At 42.6% G+C, this 23,575-nt stretch overlaps 1 protein-coding gene across 6 annotated transcripts in view; it reads left to right on the forward strand.

The window, feature by feature from the left end:
* Positions 1 to 23,575, forward strand: part of FLNB (filamin B) — a 199,403-nt gene that overhangs the window by 12,897 nt on the left and 162,931 nt on the right. The window lies entirely within an intron of this gene.

A 23,575-nucleotide genomic window follows, 5' to 3' on the forward strand; every position in this document is an offset into this window, starting at 1 on the left:
TCCTCTTCCCTGCAGATCCTGTAATTGTGTGGCTTTTAATATGATCTTTTTTGAAAATGCTTCCGTAGCTTTTCAGTGATTTTGGTTACTCGCATGTTATTTGGACCGAGTGACTCCTGATGCAGCCATTCCTTAGATGCCGAAACGCAGTGCTGTGTTGGGTCCACAGCTTCTGCTTATGTCCTTTTATGAAATAAGTTGGTTTTACATCAGTGATCTTCAGTGGAGTGTTCATTGTCCGTTTCCACTTCCTTTTCTACCACTTTAATGTGATCTTTAACATATAATGCTACTCTCTTCTTCTTCTTCTTCCCCCCCCCCCTTCTTTTCATCCTATCCGGTCTTTTCTGAACAGATTATAACCCAGTATAACTACATTGCAGTCATGGTTCTCCGTAAACCATGTCTCTGATCGCCACTATATCCAACTCATCGTCCATCACAGCTTCTAGATCAAGAATTTTGTTTCCCATACTTGAGCATTAGTATATACCAGTGGTCTCAAACTCAAACCCTTTGCAAGGCCACATTTTGGATTTGTAGGTATTTGGAGGGCCTCAGAGAAAAAATAGTTAATGTCTTATTAAAGAAATGACAGTTTTGCATGAGGTAAAACTCTTTATAGTTTATAAATCTTTCCTTTTGGTTAAGTCTTAATAATAATATTGTAATTTATAGCTAAAGAGACATATGATCAAGAAACTTTTATTTTACTTTTGTGATTATGATGCCTGGCAGGCCGCGAGTTTGAGACCACTGGTATATTCTGACTTCCAGACATTGCCCTCTTTCCCCATCCGTGTAGAGGTATTCAGTGATTTACTTACCTGAGGGCTTATGCTCGCCCAGAGGAATATATTCTAGAGCACAAGGCTGAGAACCAGGAAACTGCATCTCAAATCCTATTTTCCTCCCTTGTGATCATGGGAATACACAGTACAAAAACCTAGATGTAAGCCCTCTGAGGATAGGGAATTATCTAGTATACCTGGTGAGCTACTGAAATTGTGATCTGAATGTCGATATTGGCTACAGATGCTACAGTGGAGAGAATTGCTAGGACTGGGAATGTTCTCGAGGCTTTCTACTGAGCCTTCAAGATGTTTCCTTGGAGTCCTTAAATTCCCAGAGCAAGGGGAGGCCAATAGATGGAGGCAGCTGCTCTAGTGCAGTAGCATGCTTTCACTGCACAGGCAGGACTAAGGGCTCCCTCTAGTATCGATGCTTTGTGCTGAGACAGTGTCGCAAACCTTTTAAGCTGCTGACACACTAATTGAGGCTGTGGCTGGAGGGAACCCAGAAGGGCGCAGATGTCAATGTGATAACATCATGCTTGTGCATGACATCACATCAATGTCAACACATGCCCAGATGTCTGCCAGCTGCAGGCCTGAGCCTCCTATTACTGCTGGTGGAGGTTACTGCAGCAGGAGAGGTGGAGAGAGGCACAGACTGACTACAGGTCGTGCCTCTCACTGTGAGGCATGTCCTGTAAGCAGTCTGCCAGCATCTCTGGGGCACACAGTTTGCGATACTGTGCATGAGGCAAGAGATGACTGGCCTAAAATAGCGTGCAGCATTGACAGGTTGACGTCGGATAAGTAGCCAGTCTTTAAAAGTTTTGGCACCAGAGTCCTTGGTACTGTTTCCACATTTTATTTGTAGTTGAAGGCACATCTTATTTTGAAAATAATTTTCCTGTCCTTGGAAGGTTGCGGCTTGGTCAAGATCCAAGCGGAGCTGCAGTAGTATCTGATTCGAGCTTCCTGTTTCTCAGACTGCTGTTAGGGCTGAGCCTTGTCGCCTTAACACATGTCCCTGGAATCTTTCAAGGACATTAAGGGGGGGCAGAGCCATCATTCTGAGCAGTTCTCCTGTACAGCAGAGGTTCCAGGGCAAATAGCTATAGCTTTCTGATTCTTTCTTTGATCAGAAATGGATCTAGGACTCAAGTCCAAGTGGGATTCCTTGGGCCTAACTTCAAAAAGTGCAGCAATTACATCACATTTCTCTGGAGGGCAGGCCTAATAACTACATATCAATTTCCTCCTGGGGGCTCATAACGTATTGAAGGCAATGGTAGTAATCTGCTTCTTACAGGAGAAACCTACAATGTATGGCTTTTGCGCTTTTGTCACCACACCTAAAATGGTGTGAGGATGCCTGTCCCAGTCTTCTTGGGAACACTAGTTCATGGCAACATGACTTCAGTCTGAAAGCTGGATCTGAAACACAAAGTGCAGTTGCCCCTGGATTTCATGTGTTCAAGTTCCTTTACCATTCAGTGACGGTGAACTGAGTCTTTTGAAAAGCAAAACTTTAAGGAATGCTCCAACCCACGTATGGGTAAGGACATCCATTTAGATGGCTGCTTTAAATTTGGAGTTTGCAGCACAAGCAACATTATACAGACCAGTTCACTTGCTGCTTATTTATAACAGGTATATGGGATACACAAAACTCATCTCCTGCACTTCATATATCTAACCATGGAGGGAAACACAATTTAAAGTGCTGTATATTCAGTTTCACTTGCTATTTCACAGCCCTTATGCAGTGGATGACCTTGACGCATGAGGGAAGTTTCATACTTCCCTCCCCCCCATTTTAAAATCCTCTGTGATATAAAATTCCCGTGCGCATTTTGTCTTGCTTAAAATCCTCTTTGGGGAGGGGGGTGGACTTAAGAATAGCCATACTGGCTCAGACCAATGGTCTAAGACCAGTAGCCCGTTCTCACAGTGATCAATCCAGGTCACTAGTACCTGGCCAAAACCCAAGGAGCAGCAACATTCCAGCATCTCAAAGAATAGCAGGATTTCGGATCCCCAGTGAGAGCAAGATTCCAGAGCTGAGCTAGTGATGTCATAATGCCTCATTCCACAGTGCCTCAAAGCCAACCTCATCAGTGATGTTACAATGGCTTTGATTGTCCTATACTTGGCTCACATAAAGAGCATAAGAACAGCCATACTGGGTCAGACCAATGATCCATCAAGCCCAGTAGCCCATTCTCACAGTGGCCAATCCAGGTCACAAGTCCCTGGCCAAAACCCAAAGAGTAGCAACATTCCAGCATCTCAAAGAACAGAAAGATTCCAGAACCCCAATGAGAGTAACATTCCAGAGCTGAGATTGTGATGTCATAATGCCTCATTCCACAGTGCCTCAAAGCCAACCTCATCAGTGATGTTACAATGGCTTTGATTGTCCTATACTTGGCACATGTAAGAGCATAAGAACAGCCATACTGGGTCAGACCAATGGTCCAAGCCCGGTAGCCTGTTCTCACAGTGGCCAATCCAGGTCACCAGTACCTGGCAAAAACCCAAAGAGTAGCAAACATTCCATGCTACCGACCAAGGCAAGCAGTGGCTTTCCTCATGTTTTCTCAATAAGACTATGGACTTCCTGCCAAAGTCAAGTTTATAGCAATTTAAGCTTAGCCACAGCACTTTGCAAACCAGTGAATGTATTGCTACCGACAGTGTCTTAACTGTTGGTGATGTAATATTTTCCCATATGAAGAATTTAACCCTTTGAATACGTTCTACAAGGAATAGAGTTCTAGTATCTGTGCAGACTGTACATGTGGTACAATCTGATAAGGGGTGCTGGAATGTTCAGATCTTCCTAGAAGCTAGAATAGGCCATCATGCTTGCCAACGTTGATACAGCAGAACAAGCGAAGACTAAGACATGAACCTATATAGAATAGCTCACAGCTTTGTTGGCACAGATTTATGCACTGGCCGTGAATGTTGGCCTAAAACTCTGCACACTTGCTCGTGTGCACCCCCTATAGAGGCTAACATTACACAACTCTGCATAAAGCCTAGCGCAGTCTGCTCAAAAACTTCAGGGGATGAAGTAGATGGGAAGGTCTCGGTATAGCAGCCTGTAAATAGCTTTTGTCACACTGACACTGCAGAAAATGGAAGCTTGCAGGGTGGTGAATTTGTTGGAGAAGAATTCAGATATTACTAAATTAAACCTTAGGCTTATACCGCATATTCTCCATAAATATAGAGTTCAGATATTCTTTAAGAAAGCTTGGAAGACGTACATAGGTCTCTGAAATGCCACTGAACAGTAAATGCTAAAAGCAAACTTTGATAAAGGGTTGATGCGGAGAGGGCATGTAGACCATCAAGAGAAAAATAAAGGCCAGGCTTCCTCTGTATTCCCAACCCTTTCAGACAGTAAAAATATCAGCTTCTCGGTGTAGCATGTTAAATCGGTATTTGGGTGGAGTGCTTGTGCATTTCAGCTTTGTTTGACTTATGGGCTTCCCTTAGTCTCTTAATGAACATTTTTGGTTTTGAGTAGGTGTGAAACCACCCTCTTAGCTAACTTGAGGTTAGTGTCTTGCCCCTTTTGTACTCAGACCCTCAAGCAGGTTATGGATGGTTCAGGAAAAGTTTGTTGTTGACCTACAGATGTTAATTCCCAATTAAAACGAAAACGTGTCGGGTGTGTACATGTAACTTTTCTCAGATGCTACGGAATTGGTAGCAATTTAATTCGGCTGTGCTTGGTCACAAGGGCACAGAACCATGGAAACACATTTCTAGAGAATTTGTTTGAACAGTTAAAGGGCATGACATCCTTAGTTATGAGGTTGCCAACTGCTATGCCATGGCACACTGTGCTCCCAGGGGAAAACTTGGGGCATGCTCTAACATTTGGCAGTCTGACAAGGATAACAGCTCACTACCAGTAGCAATCTTGCTCCATCTACCCCCACCTCTGCCAGCAGGATAAGTAAATAACATTCATTATACCTATGGTACTGCTAAACTTCCTTCAAGGTTAACATATCTGATTTTTAAAAAGGTTTGGACGGGTTCCTGGAGAAGACCATGGTTGTCTATCGAGACATATGGGGGGAAACTATTGCTTGCCCTGGATTGGTAGCATGGAATGTTGGCTACTGTTTGGTTTTTGCTAGGTGCTAGTGAACTGAATTGGCCACTAAAGAGGGCTACTGGGCAAAAGGGACCACTGATCTGACCCAGTAAGGCTATTAGACCTGCCTGGGGCTGGCAGGTCCAAGCTATAGGCCCCTTCATGCAGATTTCCTTTCTGAAAAAGGAACAGCTAGGATTGGTGCAAGTGATAGATGCCTCAAACTTCAGATCATAACCATTGACTTGACTAGTATAAATCTGCCCCATAATCCAGTAAAAGCAAAACTTGCTCTGTGTATAACATGAAATGGCTCCTAAAAAAAACCTCTTTACCCAGCTGATTGGGCTAGCTGAAAACTCAGCACAAACCTGTGTGGGCCAGTGCATGACCTTCAGGAACGCGTGTATGTGGACTGCCTAATGGTGAAACGGATCTGGAAATATTCCTTAATGAGTTCCTTTAAGAATACATCAGGGCTGTTAAAGGAAGATGTTGCCATGATCAAGGGATGGGAACTAAGTGTGGAGGAGTGGTTGGAGCAGCTGCCACTGAACCCCGAGGTTGCGAGTTTGATTCCCACGGCAGATCCTTCATTGCCCTAGGTATAAAATAAGCACCTCTCTAAAATATGTAAACTGCTTCGATTTGCGTAAACCACACAGAAAAAAAGGTGCATCGGTCCCATCCCATCTACCCTTTACCCTTTTAAGTTAGTGCAAGGTATTCATTGGAAAATCTGTTTTATCTCCTCCTGAAACTAAAGATCAAAAAGTAGGGAATGCTGTTTTAAGAATTGCATATCCTGTGCCAAAGGAACATCCTGTTGCTGTGGGTCTCATATGATTGGGGTGAGTGGTTGTATGTGGGTGTGGGAGTTTTTTATGCGATAGTCTATGGCAGTCTCTCTCAAACTGTATGCCAAGGCACAGGTGTGTGTTGCAAGAGATTCCAGAATTTTAATCTATTTAAATATTCCCTTTATAAGTATACTAGAATAGATGACTTGCACGTTGAATACACAGTCTGTCGATGGTTATGAGCATCAGTGTATGAAATGATACAACTTCCCAGACAAGCATCATTATCCCAGGACAAGCAGGCAGCCTATTCTCACATAGGGGTGACTTCATCCACGGAGCCCAGATGCAGACAGCCTCGCAAGCAGATTTGCTTGTAGAAACGGAAGTTTTGAGTCAGCCGCACCATGCATGCGTGAGTACCTTCCCGCCCAGCGCAGGACGATCCTCCTCAGTTCTTAGCTTTCTGCAGAGCTGAGAAGTCCCGTCTTTGACACTCTGTGCTAAACTTCGTTACTTCGTGCTTTCTCTCACCGCGTGGTTTGTGTTCTTTTCGTCGTGAATTGCTGTTTTATTTCAGTTTAAAAAAAAAAGACTTTTTTCTTCATTTGACTGGTGGGGCAGGCCGCTTGGCCGCAGCCTGTGGGCTTCAACTTCACTGCGGCTATTTTCCCTCCTATGTCCCAGCCAGTAACGGGCTTCAAGGAGTGTAGCCAGTGCCAGCGTGCGATTTCCCTCACGGACCCACAACGTTGGTGCCTCGGGCCTGACCATAATCCTAAGTCAGCGAGCGCTGTGCTACTCTTCAACCTCGAGCCCTTAAATGTCGTCGGAGTTTAGTGGAGAAACTTTTCGGGATGGACTCTTCAGCCACACCCTTGACCTCAAGCACTGCCTTGGTCCCATCTTCTGCCAAGGGTCCTCCTGCTTTCACGACTCCAACCTTGAGCCTCATCAGACCTTCCTCGTTTGGGACATCTCTGACCATAGAGTAAACCTGCTCTTTTTCCCCTGAGCGTCCCTCAGGTCAGATACCTAAGCAGAAGGTTCTGGCGGTGGTCCTCAAGCTTTCTAAGACTTCTAAGTCGAAGCACATCTCCACTGCCACCTTGGAGCCTATAGCCTCAGCAAGTGGTCCGGTTTCAGATGCGGATTCATCTTTGCTGCCTTCTCTCCAGACCATGTTAGAGCAGCAGTTTGTTCAATTACTGAGCAAATTTGGGCCGATGCTGTTTTCTCTAATACTGCCTGGGCAATCAGCAGTCTCCCGTGAGGTCGAGTCTCTGCCCATGCCTCGAGCTGAACCTTTACACTCTATGCAAGGAGTAGATCCTTTGCGAGTGCTTTGACAGGAATCCTCTCACTCCATACAAGGAGCAGAGTCTTTTGGAGTGCTTCAAGATAACCTCCTGAGTTTCGATTTATTGCTTTTAGCCCTATCCATTCACCAGTAGCATTGCCTACTTCCATCTCTTGGGCAAAGTCTCCTTGATCCTCAAGACCTGCTTCCACACACCACTCTCGTCGTTCATCAAGGCATCCATCCAGGCATAGGTCTACTTCCAAAGAGCAACCTTCTTTATCTGGGCCTCATTCCAGACCTTCCAGCTCTTCCAGACCACCAACTCCTCGATAGAGGTCTCAGCTTCCAGACCTCAGACTCGGCTGCTTTCATTGCCTCATCCAAGTCTCCATATTCTTTTGATGGTCATTTCTCCAGAGAGGCTTTGCTGCCGATCCAGGTCATCGAGTCCCCCTTGGGGCAAGGCCTTGGCAGATCAGCTGTCTTTCTCTGCTTTTCTTAGCCAGATGGCTGATGACCTAGAACTTCAATTAGATGCTGGTTCTAAGTACTCTAAGGAGTATCTCAGTCATGCATCTCCCTCCAACCTCCTGCAGAGTCACTTAAGCTTCCTCTTCACAAGCTTTTGTCTCAGATTTTCACACGCTGCCTGGAGACCTCTTATAACATTCCTGCTGTTCCAGGCAAATTGGATTCCAGGTATAGAACTCTGCATTGTGAAGGATTTGAGAATTCGCAGTTGTCTCACCAATTCCTTCTTGTGGAGTCCTCCTTTAAAAAGATCCCATTCTTCCAGAGTCTATGCTACAGTTCCTTCTGGAAGGGAGGGTATGATCATGGACAAATTTGGACGCTGTCTATATCAAAGTGCTAGGATGTCCTCCAAAGTCCTCAATTACAAGTGTGTCTTTGTTACTTATCTCAAGTTCCTTATTGATCTTCTTCCAGGTTTTCTGAAGAACCTGGATCAACATAGACATTTCAAGTTCCAAGAAGTCACTGCTACTCTGTCACAACTCAGATTGCATCTTTGAGACAATCTCTCTGCTGGTGGATGCTCTCTTCCAATCTCTCCAGAAGCTTGCTGTTTCAAAACGCCCCCTCATCAGAAGTCCTCGCAACAGATTCCTCAACCTACGCTTGGGAGGCTCATCTTGATGGTCTCAGTAGTCAAGGCCACTGGATCAGTAAGGATCGTCAGTGTTGCATTAATCTTGTTGGAACGCAGAGTGATCTTCAGTGCTCTCAAAGCTTTTCAACATCTTCATGACCAGGTAATCCTTATTCAGATGGACAACCAAGTCACCATGTACTATGTCAACAAACAGGGGGGGAAGGATCTCCCTCCCTTTGTCAAGAAGCTCTGAAGGTTTGGGACTGGGCAATCCTTCACAATACCTTCCTCAGAGCTGTCTACATCAAAGGGGAGAAAAACTGTTTGGACAAATTGAGTCATCTTCTACAACCTCACGAATGGACACTCAATTCATCACCTCTTCATCACATTTTTTCGCAGTGGGGAATGCCTCAGATAGATCTCATTGCATCTCCCCACAACCACAAACTGCCTCGGGTGTGCTCAGGATATATTCTCCTCCATCGCCTCAGGCAGATGCTTTTCTACTGGAATGGACAAATCTCTTTTCTGTATGCATTCCCTCTCATTCTCAAGACTCTTGTCAAGTTGAACGATCATGCCACCATGATTCTGATAGCTCCTCGGTGGCCGAGACAACCTTGGTACTCCCTTCTACTTCAGCTCAGCAGCAGGGAGCCATACCTTCTACCAGTTTTTCCATCTCTGCTTATACAGTCGGATCTCTACTTCATCCCAACCCCTAGTCTCTACACCTGACAGCTTGGTACCTCTCAACATAACTCCTCTTCAGTTTTCTCAACCTGTAAGACATTTTAGAGGCTTCTAGAAAGCCTGCCACTAGACAATGCTACCACCAAAAATGGACTAGATTTTCTACATGGTGCATCTCTCAACATGAGGAGCCTCGAGATTCCTCCTTATCTTCTGTTCTAGATTATCTTTTGCACTTATCCACCTCTGGCCTCAAGCCTACATCGATTTGAGTCAATCTTGGTGCAATTGCTGCTTTCCATCAGCCTATTGAAGGGAAACCCCTCTCTGCTCATCTGGTGGTTTCCAGATTTATGAAAGGACTTTTCAATGTCAAACCTCCTCTCAAACCGCCTCCAGTGGTTTGGGATCTCAATGTTGTTCATGCCTCCATTTGAACCAATGTTTACAGCTCATCTGAAGTATCTTACTTGGCAAGTGGTTTTTCTCATTGCCCTCACATCTGCTTGAAAAGTCAGTGAGCTGCAAGCATTAGTTGCTGATCCAACTTTCACAGTTTTCCGTCATGACATGGTGGTCCTCCGTACTTATCCTAAATTCTTTCTTAAAGTGGTTTCAGAATTTCATCTCAACCAATCTATTGTACTTCCATTGTGGTGGTTTGGGGTTTTTTTTTTTTTGGTCTCCCCTCTTCACCCCCCCCCCCCAAAGACCTCATTCTCATCCTGGAGAATCAGCTCATTATACTGTGGACTGTAAGCTTTGGCCTTCTACTTAGAACACATCAAACCACACAACTGCTCCTCAACTTTTTGTCTCCTTTGATCCAAGCAAGTTGGGACATCCAATCTCTAAGCGTATCATCTCCAACTGAATGGCTGCTTGTATCTCTGCTATGCCCAGGCTGGACTACTGCTACAGAGTCTAGGTACAGCCCACAAAGTCAGAGCAAAGGCAGCTTCAGTGGCTTTCCTAAGATCTACACCTATTGAGGAAATTTGCAAAGCTGCTACCTGGTCCTCAGTTCATACTTTCACCTCTCACTATTGTCTGGATGTTTTCTTCAGACAGGATGACCATTTTGGCCAGAGTATTACAAAATTTATTCTCCTAAGTTGCCAACGCTCCCACCATCCCATTCTGGCTAGCTTGAAGATCACACATATGTTGAGAATAGGCTGCCTGCTTGTCCTGGGATAAAGCACAGTTACTTACCTTAACGGTTGTTATCCAGGGACAGCAGGCAGCTATTCTCACAACCCACCCACCTCCTCTGGTTGGCTTCTCTGTTAGCTACCTGAACTGAGGAGACTCGCCCTGTGCTGGGCGGGAAGGCACTTGCGCATGCATGGTGCGGCTGACAACTTCTACGTTTCTACAAGCAAATCTGCTTGTGAGGCTGTCCATATCCGGGCTCCATGTTGAGAATGCTGCCTGCTGTCCCTGGATAACAACTGTTACAGTAAGTAACTTGTGCTTTTTCACAAGGAATCCTAGCTCTAGTCATCAACCTGACTCTATACAAATAACTAAACAACTTTATAACTATCCCCTCTCCCATATGACTTGGTCAAACAGAATGCATGTTTGCCACATTCTAACATGGAGCAGAAAACAATCTACCCTAGAATGTACCCTATGTCAATCTAATGATTAGGACTTTTAATGAGAGCAAGTAAAGGCCACATCTCGATTCTACAGAGCCACTAACCCAGTTTCTTGAATGTCAGGGCCTACCTCGCTCAGTGTCAAATATTCAAGGGGGTACATATGGGAATGGTGGACCTTTGGTTAACAAGGTGCCAAAATACTTCAAGGCTTTCTTATATCAAATGACCATGCCATAAGCTTTTTTTTATTGTGGGCGACTTACCAATAGGTCCTAGGTTGGCATGCATGACCTATTCCTTTGCTCTTCTAGCATAAACCAGTGCTGCTATCGGTAGATGTTAAACAAGGTTTTACACCAGATAGGCAAGCAAGACTCTGCTCAACAGCTTTGTCCAGTCAAGATTCTTATAAATAGTAAGTCCTTACCTAAAGCTTTTTGTCTGTTTGTTTATGGTATTTAAAATATTTATAATCCACTTTGTTCCAACATACATATATATAAAAAAAAGCTTCAGCACTAGTGCATAGAAATAAATTTTCAGTAGTTTTCTGAACTGTTAACAGGTTGCCACAAAATTTCAATTTCTGACAATGCGTTCCATAAATCGGGGCCTGCGATGGAAACCCAAAGATTTCATCGTCCTTTTACATGGATCCAAAAACAGTTCCTGTAGCATGTAGTGTTGAATCCAGTATCGGTAGGTTTGGGACTTCTCCAGTCGCAAGTATTGGATCAGAGCTGCTCCTTAAACAACCTCATACCTCCCCAACTTACACATTTCTCAGCTGGGGCAATTTCTAAGGTGTGTCGTTAAATGACTATCGTTCGCATGGGTATTTAAATGTTGGGGAGTCAGTTTAGTGGTGAGCAAGTGGGCTGAGGTCCAAGAAAGGTAAATTAATGGTAATCCCAGTGATTTATTTGCCCAAGGTCACAAGGAGTATATGACTGCATTGCTTCTAGCTCCAACTTAGAGCTAGACATTTTAACACTGGCTAATGCAGTTCAGTAATAGCTGTTAAGTCTCCTTTTAAGTGAAGTGTGAGGTAGACAATTGAATTCTGTTTCTTCAAGTATGAGATATAAGTTGAATAAAACTTGGAAGGGATGATCAGCCTGCACTGAGGGCTTTATCACAGCAAACATTCATGCCAAAGATGGCTGCAAAACTGTTTAAATTAGCCAAACGAATGTTAAGCTTTGTGTGTGTGTGGTTGGGGGGGGGGGGAGTTCATAATTTTTGTTTTCAAATCTGCTACTTTTGGTTTGATTCCTTGTGGATGGAAACCTGCAGTCCCACCAAGCAAAGCTTATTTAAAGTACACATTTGGTGCCTGTTCTCTGCTTTTTTTAAAAATACTGTAGAAACCTTTCAAGTAGGAAATTGGAAATCATATTTAACCCTTTCAGGACCATAAGGATCGTAGGCCAATTTTTGTGGTTTTGACGACATTTTTATGGTAAAAAGGGCTTGCAGATGCTGAAAAATTGATTTTTTTTTGTGAAATATCATTATTTTTAAAAAAAAAAATCACACTTCTGGCTTATGGACTGTGTGGCAAGTGAATTTTCTCGTCAATCTGGCAACGACGCTAATGAATGAATGTCGGAACCAGTTTGTTTACATAAAGGCAGTATCATATGGAATCCGTACATATCAAATTTAGAACTGTAGACTATCCCAATCAAAATTTATAGGATTTTAAAGTTATGGGACAAATATGTCCCTTGGTCCTGAAAGGGTTAAAAGGTACAAGGACAGCGCTGAAGTTCCCGGAGCTGTGCTCACCATCACAACACTTGTACACGCGCACCAGGCACATTCCTCCCCCTTGCGTTTGGCCTCATAGGGGCCATATAATTAGAATGCCGTTGGCTTTCATCATGTGGAGGGCTATTCTGCCCTGTTCCTGTGGTATGGGGTGTGGTGTTGGATCTGGGGCAAAGTTTTAAACGTGCCTAGATTGGGGGAATAAGATCACTTATGAGAGAAACATGTGAAAGGTTGCTACTTAACAAATGTACTGTCCCTGATCCTGGGACATGTTAGTTTATTTTGAAGTTGTCATATCGGGACCCATATTGATCCTAATATGAGCAAGCAGTTAAAATGAGTCATCTAGAATATTCTAGTTTTTTTTATCCAATATAAAAACCTTAGAAGGAAACGCAACAAAAGTTGATAGAGAAACCCCCTTATAGCTGACAGCCCCCTAGACCAAGAGAATCTATAGATGAGCCTTTTAAAATTGGGTAAAATAAATCAGTTAAAGGGGTGTTTTTTCTTTTTTTTTTTGGGGGGGGGGGTTGTTTTTGGTTTTTGGGGTTTTTTTTTAAGCATACCAAATATGTTCAGTACTCAGTCTTCCCTTTTGTCTAGGAAAATGGCTCCTTGCATTAATCCAGAATGGAGCACTGTGATTTCTAAAGTTGTGTGATTTTAATTCTGCTAATTAAAATAAAATCATGCATTCAGCTTCTAAAATGTGACTATTTTCAAATAAACTGGTGTAATCTAATACTATAACAAATCCAGTGTATCAATATAGCCAAACATTAATGCATTTTCTTAGAACAAATCTTAGACTGGACCTGATAGCTGGTCCCTTGTGCTCCTTATGTTTTATACCCTATCCAGAGGTCTAACAAATTGCTATTTAAAATCAGAATGAGATCTGGAATTACATATTCAGATAAGCAGCTCTGTATAGCACAACATCCTGTGCAGATTGGCAGATTTATGAAGATGTGTCCTGTTAAGACTTGCCTTCAGGCTGGAGACTCTGTTCTAAAATTTGCTGCTGTATTGTAACCCAAATCATAGCTACCTTATGGGGGGGGGGTGTCGATGCCCAAGAAAGATCTGGGTGTCATTGCAGACCATACGCTGACTTTCAGCAGCAACCAAAAAAGCAAACAAGGTGCTAGGAATTATTAGAAAAGAGATGGTAAACAAGATCTTGAGTACTGCGTTAAAATGCCAGTCACTTTCTTATCTCAAGATAGAGCGGAACTAGAAAAGGTTCAAAGAGCAGCTAAAATGATAAAGGGGATGGATCTCTTCTCGTATGAGGGAAGACTAAAGAGGTTAGCTCTCTTCAGCTTGGAAAAGACTGAGTGGGAGATTATAATAAACTAAGTGGATTTTTTTTTTCTTCTATCAAATTGCAAAGACTAGTACACTCGAAGTTATAGGGAAATAATTTTAAAAGCAATAGGAGGACATTAATTTTTAACTCTGAACTCTGGAACACATTGCCAGAGGATGTGGTTAACGTAGCTGGTTTCCAAGATTTGGACAAGTTCCTGAAGGAAAAGACCATAGTCTCATATTGACAGACATGAAGGGAAACGCTGCATGCCCTGGATCGGTAGCACAGAATGTTGCTACTCTGCGGTTTTTTGTTTTTTTTTTGCAAGGTACTAGTGACCTGGAATGGCTACTGGGTTTGATAGACATTGATCTGACCCAGTAAGGCTGCTATTTTCTTCTCTAGGCCTGAGGCAACATCAACCCTTGAGATATCCCTGTACTATATTGGATGTTGGTCACTAGAAAGCCTGGTCAATTCTTTTTTTTTTTTTTTTTTTTGCACTGATGGAATTCTAAATATGTAGGGTAAATATGCTTTCTCGGTGAGGGGTTCTGTACACTTTCAGTGTAACTAATAGTACAGGCTGTGAGTAGGATATAGCCAAGGGCAGTAGAACACTGGCATCTCTAGCCAATAGGAAGGGAGGAGAAGAGCTGGGAATTGTGCTCTAAAAGTAATTTGGAGGAGGGAAGGACTGCATAGGGATGCTTGGGACAGCTTCTCCCATATAAAGCCCCCTCAAGCTCCACTTCAGGCTTCTTAATAGCAATTAAGAATTGTAGCGTCCAAATAGCCCTGCCCCGACATCTCTCATCAGACACGAGCAACATTTAAAATGTGCACACATTCATGTCGCATACAAAACGAATAATATGCACAGAGGGGTTGTAATAGAGCTGAATGTTCTTCAGTAGCTGGTACTGAGGATTACTGAAGGAATTTAAAAGCATAATGGGTGTGTTGAGCTGTTGCTCTTGAGAGTTGCTCTTGAGAGTTGACTCAGCAGTTTGTGAATCGAGCCGTCACAAGTTACTAAGGGGGGTGGAGGGCCTTTTACCAAAGCTTAGCAGGAGCTAATGGGAATTTAAGAGCTGCATAGCTTTATCTACAGGCTATATAACAATTGGCACACTGACTGGGCATGTGTTAAGTTTAAGATCTCCTTAGTGTACCCAAATTGTCTGCGTATGCTGCAAGACTTGCCGGGTGCAGATAAGTGCCGAGTAATTCCTGTTGATGCTCATTTTTTAGAAACTTCTTTTTTTGCCTTAGTTATATACAGTACGCCCCCAAAATTCACAGGGGTTCTGTTCCAGGAACCCCTGCGAATTTTGAAAAACCGCAAGTACAGTTAAAAGGCAGGAGAGGGCAGCTGGTGGGTGCAAAATCGCTCGCGGAATGATCTGACTGCCTCTTCCTATTACTAAAGTCAGGCTACACCAATCAGGAGCTGCTTTGACATACAGCTCCTGATTGGTGAAGCCTGAATTTAGTACAGGAAGAGGCAGTCAGAATACCGCAAATTAGCGAGTCCGATTCGTGGACCGTGAATTCACGGGGGAACACTGTATAAGACAGCAACTTTTCTGGCCATTTTAACTAGGGGGGGTCACTTCACAGAGCAGTGTAGCATAGTGTAACTGTATACAAGGGGGTAGCAAGTAGTGACAGAAATGGAATAACACCACCGATAAGGCAAAGATAAGTATCTTGGCTTTATTTGAGGGTTTGGGGCGGTATGGGACGTTTCGAGTGCTTTGATGGTCCCATGAGCCACTGTTGCTTGAACCGCTTGAGCATGTAGGTGGTTGCTCTGACCATTTCACATAAAAATTTCACTTATTTGCATATTTTATGATTGTTTTGTAATGCATACTCTGTGATAAATTGTTAGAAGTGTATATTTTTCCCCAAGAGGGTTTTGTACTATATTTCTCGTTATTTTGGCTTATTTGAATCTTAACTGTGGGCCATACATGTTGGGCAGATACTTGTAGACTGTTTTTCACATCCTGCAATTGTTCTCATCCCCTATTAATGTCATTCTTTACGAATCAAGATTCCTCCCTAAATTTAAGGGAGTGGATTAAAGTGGTGTTACAAAACGACATCCTATTTATTTATTTTTTTTTTTTTTACCCAGTTGAAATAAAGCCATTGCATTAGTAGGAATTACGTATGCTTAGCTGTTTGGCTGCCTGTTCATCTGGTTACAGTATAAGAAGTGTGCTCTGAATCAGAATGGGACAAGTCTGCAGTTGTCGGATATTCCGTGCCCTGAATGAGTGACATCAGCAGACTTTGAGAAGATTCCGAAAGGAAAGTAGCTTTTAATCCCTCCCCTGCCCCTCTTCAGAGGTTTCAGTAACCCACGCAAGTAAAGCATGATCTCACTTTTTAAGAATTCTTGCAAGGTATAAATTGTTTTTATGGGGTTTTGTTTTGTTTTTTCCTCACCAAAGGAGATTAGAAGGTGAAAACAAATCCTTCAGATGTAAAGAGTAGCCACTGGAACAGATTTGTGTAGCTGAACCTGGCACATGGATTGTATTGGGTTTTGTCGCTCCCCTTCCTTTTATTTTCCATTTGTCACTTTCCTATTTTTATATTGTAGCTCTTCTACTGTATCTGTAAGTCCTAGTCTCAATTTGTGAGTCTCTTTAAGTTAGTCTTTTGTATAAAAAAACCCCAAAACTTAACCTATTGTTTTTATTGTACACCACCTTGAAACTTTGTCTAGGCAATTAATCAAATTTTTAATTAATCAAATTTTTAATAAAACTTGGAAGCTTGCTAAGACTCTTCCATGTTGATGCATGGGGGACACTGAGCCAGTCTGGTTATGATATCTGCCAGGAATATGTGTGAGATGTAACAATACATACAGTAGTAAAGAGCAGATAAAGACTGAATGGTCCACCCAGTCTGGCCATTAGATACACACATTACAAATTCATGATTAAGTTCAATTGTCTTTGTTCATTGATATTTCTGGGTCATAGACCATAGAAGTCTGCCCAGTACTGTGCATAGGTTCCAATTACTGGAGCTGCCATCAAAGCTCATTCCACCCTATCTAAACCATCCCAAATTTACTGGAATTCCCATCAAAAGCCCTCCCCAGCCCATCCTAAGCTGAATATCCATATACAGGTCATAAACTGTGCAAGTCTGCCCAGTATCGGCCTTGGTTCTTCAAGTTACACCCTTCATTTTATGATTAGAGATTCTCTGTGTTCATCACATGCCTCTTTGAATTCAGTCAGTTTTCTTCTCCAGCCATAGGAAGGGCATTCTAGGCATCAACCACCCTCTCCTAACACCACAACCTCAATTTATGACCACCTAGTTTACCGTTTTACCTTCTCTGGGAAAGATTTGGTTCTTTGTGTTTGCAAACTTATGCATGCTCACTGTGGATATCCTGAGCTGGGTTGAGAGCCGGTCTAAAATCCAAACTTGTCTGGAAGTATATTCATCCCATAGAAGTATTTGAAAAGAGAACTTGTTTTGCAATATGTCCAACAAAGTACCAATCCATGGGTTCCCTGCCAACACTAGTAGTCACCTTCTAAAACTCAATCATTGACATACTCTGATCATTCATGTGAATGACACATTACAGTAGTTTAAATATTCTATGAAACTGATGTGTAGAATGCAGAAGATAAACTGCTCAGAGCAGGTATCTTAAGGTGTAAGCAAGGTCTAACCTAGATCAGAACATTCTTGGGAGTAGACTCCAAACATGCAGGAAGGTTTCCAATTCTATGAAGCTTGGATCCGCTGCCTTTCCAATAGAGATTGCCCAATACAAGTATATATCTTTGGCAAGATAAGCTACTAACACATAGCAGGCAAAGGACTCCACTTCCAGTCTAAACTCCAATACAAGAGGGTGCTGAAAATTTCCCAGCCCAACCATCTTTCTAAATTCTGTGCAGAATCGTAATGTTATGTATTGACATTGTTTCAGATCGTTGATTTGAGCCATGCCAACAAAAGTGTGGAACTCCCAAGCTGCAGAAGTAAACTCCAAAGGAAATCCATGAATGTATGATGCGATCATTGAATGACAAATGTCCATCATACTCCACAGTGAAGAACTGGTATATAAACTTTCAGTATGGAGACAAAAGATACAGCAAGGTTTGGGAGGCCTCAAACAGTGTCAGTTCCTAAAATTGTTGACCATCCATGACCTGATTTTGGCAGATTGGTGAATATCGGTTAAAACAATTGCTGGGACACTAGATACAGATATCTAGGGAACGTGTTGATTATATAATCCATGACCTCCAAGTTGATTTTGCAGCATTTCCAGTGAGCTGTTGCCAACTTGTGGAATGACTAGTTACTGTTGGTAAACATGGTTAAACTACTATGGTCTAGAGACGACAGTCCATGCAATGATGGCACTCAGGTTCTGCAACGTCAAAAATTCAAGACCCAAAAGTCGGCAGGAAGGGTCATGGCCACAGTTTTTTGGGATCAGGAAAGTGTTGTCATGAGCAGCTATCTTTCAAGGGGGCCAAACAGTTAATGCAGAATACTACTGTTAACTTGCTGTGCTGATTTGAGGAGGCATTGAAAGAAAAAGGAGAGGGAAGCTGCAGAATTTATTATTTTTTTTTCCCAAGATGATGCACCTGCTCGCAAGGCTGGCAAAATGATGGCTATTTTGACATAGTTGGGGTTTTGGTGCATAAACCATCCACCCTACTTGCTAGGTTTTGTTCCATCTATTTCCCGTTTCCAAACCTTAAAGATTTTGAAAGGGTGACTATTTTTGAGTGATTCGTAGATTACAGCAGTGGAGCAGTAAGTAGTTCAGTGATCAAGAGGTTTTTTTGGAAGGTTTAAAGAAACTTCAGACACAATGTGCCAAGTGTTGAATATAGGGGTAAATATGTAGAATAGCTTCTAAGTTTCATAGCTCCATGCTATTCCCTTGATTGGGTTGAGAACTTCAGAAACCCCCTTGTAATTATGAAACAACTATTATAGCACCTATGTTAATGTAAAGATTCAAATTCAAGCCTCGTGTTAAGGAGACGGGGGTAATGGGCTTATTTAGACTGATCATCTTAAATAGTGTGAAGACTAAAACTTATGAGTTGCACATTGACGAACTGTAGGAAACAAGGTGATGGGACATGTCAACTGTTACACCACCAGTTTTAAGAGAAGGTAAAATCAGCTGCGAATAGGTGACATGCTGTTTCTGGAATTTTTATGATCATTTAGAATGCTTTGACAATGGTTTAAAAGGTGTGCGTACTCACCGAAGAATTGAGTTTGTGCGGGTTGGGAGTTCATTATGAAAGTTAGATTTGCATCCCAGGATGACCTAACACAATTTACCTAGCTTTCCGTTTTTTTTTAAAAGAAGCGCTTTGCATGAATTCCAATTACCACTTAATTCGAATTGGCTAGTTAAGTCCTGTTTGCCAAATAGGTATCGGATACCCACTAAGTCAGCTTTATTCATTTACAAATTTTATACACTTCTCGTCTAAATTAGAAGTCGGAACGGGGATCGCGGGAATCCTGCGGGACCCCCCCCCTAACCCACAGGACTCCCATGGGACCCCCCCCCCCCTCTGGCCCATGGGACTCCCACGGGGATGGAAGGCTTTGGAAGCAGGGTTCGTCCATAGTTTCAAGTTTTATTAGATTTGATAATTCGCTTATTGCATACTAAGCGAGTAACAATTAAAAATATGTTATATACAACCATAAAAAAGGGGGGGAAGAAACCACTAACAGACAATACAGACGAACTGAGGTACGTAGGGAAGGAACAAAGGTGGGTAAAACAAATTGCGGTTTCTCAAGAGAGAAGATAACGAAAATCTAGTAGGGGAAAGAACATTAGGATTGGGGTGTTTTTTTAAAAAAAATTATTTTTAGGAAAATAAAAAACTTTACAATGAAATATTTTATAGTCAAATTAAACTGATTAAAAAAGAATATGTTTTAGATATTAAAAGAAGCTTTAAAAAGGAATGTTTTTAGGTTGGTTTTAAATAAGTTCAGGTCTTTAACTTCTCTGATATATAAAGGGAGAGTATAATATAATGGACACGTCAGCCTTAGTAAAAGAGGGGGTTTATAAGTTAATTACCTGAACAGAAAACAAAAAAAGGGTCCACCAAAGAGATTCCACAAGGAAAACAGCAGCGCAAACACAAAAGAAACTGTGGAATTGATGATCCTGTCGGAAGTAATTGCTGTTTTTTATGGGGACGGGCGGGGATCGTGGGAATCCTTTGCGGGGAGGGGTGGGTACGGAGAGGATCCTGGCGGGGACGGGTGGAATTTCTGTCCCCGACCGTGCAACTCTCTAGTCTAAATGATGGTGCATAAAATTAAATGGAGAAATTAAAGGGCATCTCTGTATCTTACCACAAATGACTTTATTTTTAAGTCAAAGCAACCACTTTTTTTCCACCGAAGACCAATTACACTTGGCAAATGGCTTTGCCTAAGACGGTTGTGTCCTACAATTAGATTTTTTAAACAGATCCACTGCTTCAAGTAAAAGCACAAGATGAGCCAACTCGCTAAAGTGTGTTCAGGTTTTTCAGTTACTTAAACAGAGTGAACTCTTCCAAAGAGCATGACAGCTTTTCAGTGTTTAAAATTGTAACAGTAGCGTGATGAATTTTGAAAGGATCACTCTGGTATGACTGAAATGCCTAGTGCAGTTGGCTATGTGGATCCAAACAGACAGTTGTTTTAAATGCTAACAATGAGCGAAGATCATCAAAATCTGCCCCCTCCTAAAAAAAGGAATTTTGCTGGAAATTGGAGGTATTTCAGCCATGAGCAAGAAAAGAATACATAGCAGAATGAGTACATGAGAATTTGAATGTATACTGGCCCAAGTATAATTTAGCGCTCAAGTTTTTCTTTCTTTGGGGGGGGGGGGAGGGTCATGACTTGGGTGCTGGTGTGGTGTAGTGGTTAAAGCTACAGCCTTGGCACACTGAGGTAATGGGTTCAAGTTGCTCCTTGTGACCCTGGGCAAAGTCACTTAATTCCCCCATTGCCCCAGGTATATAAGATAAGTGAGCCCATCAGGACAGATGAAGAAAAAATGCTCGAGTACCTGAATAAATTAATGTAAACCATTCTGAGCTCGCCTGGGAGAATGGGATAGAAAATTGAATAGTGTGAAAAGTTTCAGCCTCTGATAACCAGAGCTGGTATTGTGACATCATAATACCTCATTCCACCAATGCCTAAGAGCCAACCTCATCAGTGATGTCGCAATGGCTGGATTGTCCTATACTTGGCTCACTTTTACTACATTTTGATTTCTAGAGTGGCGCAGTGGTTAAAGCTACAGCCTCGGCACCCTGAGGTTGTGGGTTCAAACCCACGCTGCTCCTTCTGACCTTGGGCAAGTCACTTAATCCCCCTGTTGCCCCAGGTACATTTAAATTGTGAGGATAGAAGGGGGAAAATGCTTGAATACCTGAATAAATGAATGTATATCATTCTGAGCTCTCTTGGGAAAAGGGTATAGAAAATTGAATGAATAAATATGGAATTGGCAAGTCACCATTTTGATTAGGGCATGTAAAATTAATATGTGAATATTAACATATGTTAACTTGAAGCACATCCTTAAATGACATCTCTTGAAGTCTTCTTTTCTTGCACTTGGACTAAAAGGAAAGCTAAAAGTGAGTGGTAAATGTTGGAGGCGTAAGCTTTTACTAGTGGGTGACGGAAAGCAGCTGCTACATCCTTCCTGGTCCCCATCCCTCCTTCTGCCCATCTGTCCCCTTCCTGGATTCATCCACAAGCCTAACTTAAAATCATAGGTTAGTACTCCTGCCCATGTGGCAGCCATTTTAATAGGGGAAACTGGTACTCTAACCTAGGCCTATATGGCAACTATAGAGAGGTACATACAGTCATACATCTTTCTTTTATCATGTATGGTCCTTTCAGTCTGCCCAACAAAGTAGCCAGAGATACATCTGGTATTCTATGCAGGCTCCACTTTAACTAAAAATTAACATCATAAAACAGGGCTGTTGTTGCCCTTTGCCAACCTCCCAGTGTTTTCCAAGATGGCGTAACAGCTATGATAGTTCTCAGCCCTAACGGTCTTCTCCACTCCCCTAACTGGCATCATTTTCCAACATTTTTCTACCCTTCCATTAGAGATGCAGCATCTGCAATCGCACGCTTTGAATGCGATCTCTCTTGCCAGTTTTGGGGCATTGATGTCTGTCTGACACTGGTTCTACTTCTCAACTACTGGCTTGTCTAGCAACAACACCAGAACAGTCCCTTCACTTCAAGCGCCTTTCATGAAATTATGCGAATTGAGGGGGATTGAAGAGCGGCTTGCTGGCGGTGATTCTGTAGCTGCGAATATTTGGCATGTGCTTCATCCTGCAAGTTTTTTCTGTTTCTGCTGCCCAGTACTGCAAGAGACCGTTTTGTTTTGGGGGGGTTTTCCCAGATAGTTTGGTGTCTTGTGTTTTTGTGTTTGTTTTTTCTTCCAATACTAAGAGTGTGTATGACGATATATTTTATGTACTGGTTTTGAGAGCGCTATATTTGAGATGGAGTTTTTCTGACCAAGGATGTATTGTCTTAACTTGTTGTTAAACACTTGTCTGTGGGGGGTGTTAAAGTTTTGGACACCCCCATATGACACTGAGGTCTTTCGCCATTTTTTTGATAGATTATACGCCATTTTTCTGTGTGGTTCTTAAACAGTGCTGGGGCATATTTTGGATGATTATAATATTTGAGTCAGTTTTTGGACATCCTTGCTTGCTTTTTTGGGGTGGTTTTTCGTGAAAATAACCATCAATTTGAAAAGTCTCTGCATGTTCTTACAGCTTGTAGAGTACTTACCCTTTGTGTACTGTACATGTCGAGGGTTTTTGTGTTTTTTTTAATGTAGGGTCCAAATACTCCTCCCAGTTTCTATATATGGCATATTAAAGTAATGGAGCATAGCCTGTGTGCACAAATTGGATAATGAGCTCTGAACCATCGGTAGGGTGCTAATGACCAATTACTGATTGCCCTCATCAAAATTTGCCCATGCACCTAGATGTGCTAATCTAAAGGGCAGTGTGTTGAAACTTTTTTTTTCTGCTGTGGCATACTAAAGTCGGGGCCATGTCGGCAGGGCCTCTGAGCATGCACAAACTTCGACTGTCACACACATGTTCATGATGTCATCACATCAACAACTGTGCATGTTCAGAAGCCTTGTAGACGTGACCCTGAGCTTGGGGATCCTTCCAAAACCCAGATAAACTGCCGGGTTTTGGAAATCCCTCCATTGCTTGGGGTGGGGAGACAGGCAGGCAGTCAGAGGAGAGGTACCAGCAGTGATGGATTCCTGTCTTTGTTGTGGCCCACCTAGAATCTCACCATAGCACACAGCTTGCGGTTCACTGCTATAGGGCATCTCAAAAAAGGGCGTGTCCATGGGCATGTTGGAAAGGGGGTGGAGGGTTCTGAGAAGTTGGGCAGTATTCTGTAATTCTGTGCCCAACTTGAGTGCCAGAATGTATACCAGATTTTAGCAGGCATAAGTTGGCACCCAAGGTAGCAGCAGGATCCACACTAAACTTCTATAAGGTGCGCACTTTTTTTTATAGAACTTGTTGCTGACTCTTTTTTTGGGGGGGGCACTGTGTATTGAATTTCCTCCCCCCATCTTAGCTGGCTGCCTCACTTGTATGAGGAAAGACCCCTCAGTACCACATTTCTAGATTTAGATGGTCCTACTTGGGATGCTACATGTTCTACTATAACATAGATTTAGTTGGGGGGGAGGGTCAAATTAGGGTTACCAGATTATACAATTATAAAATCTGGCCCTGTCCCTGGCCTGCCCTGTTCTGCCCAAGTCATGCCCCATTCCATCCCAGCTCCGCCTTGAACATTTTCTCCTTGAGCTTTGAGCCATGTTTGGAGGAGGGCCTCCAAGCATGCGCATGGGTGATGCGATATTGCATGCGTGCATGTATGCGACGTCACCGCATTGCTTCCACATATGCG

Source organism: Geotrypetes seraphini, chromosome 17, assembly GCF_902459505.1.
Source record: "Geotrypetes seraphini chromosome 17, aGeoSer1.1, whole genome shotgun sequence".
Lineage (NCBI taxonomy): Eukaryota > Metazoa > Chordata > Amphibia > Gymnophiona > Dermophiidae > Geotrypetes > Geotrypetes seraphini.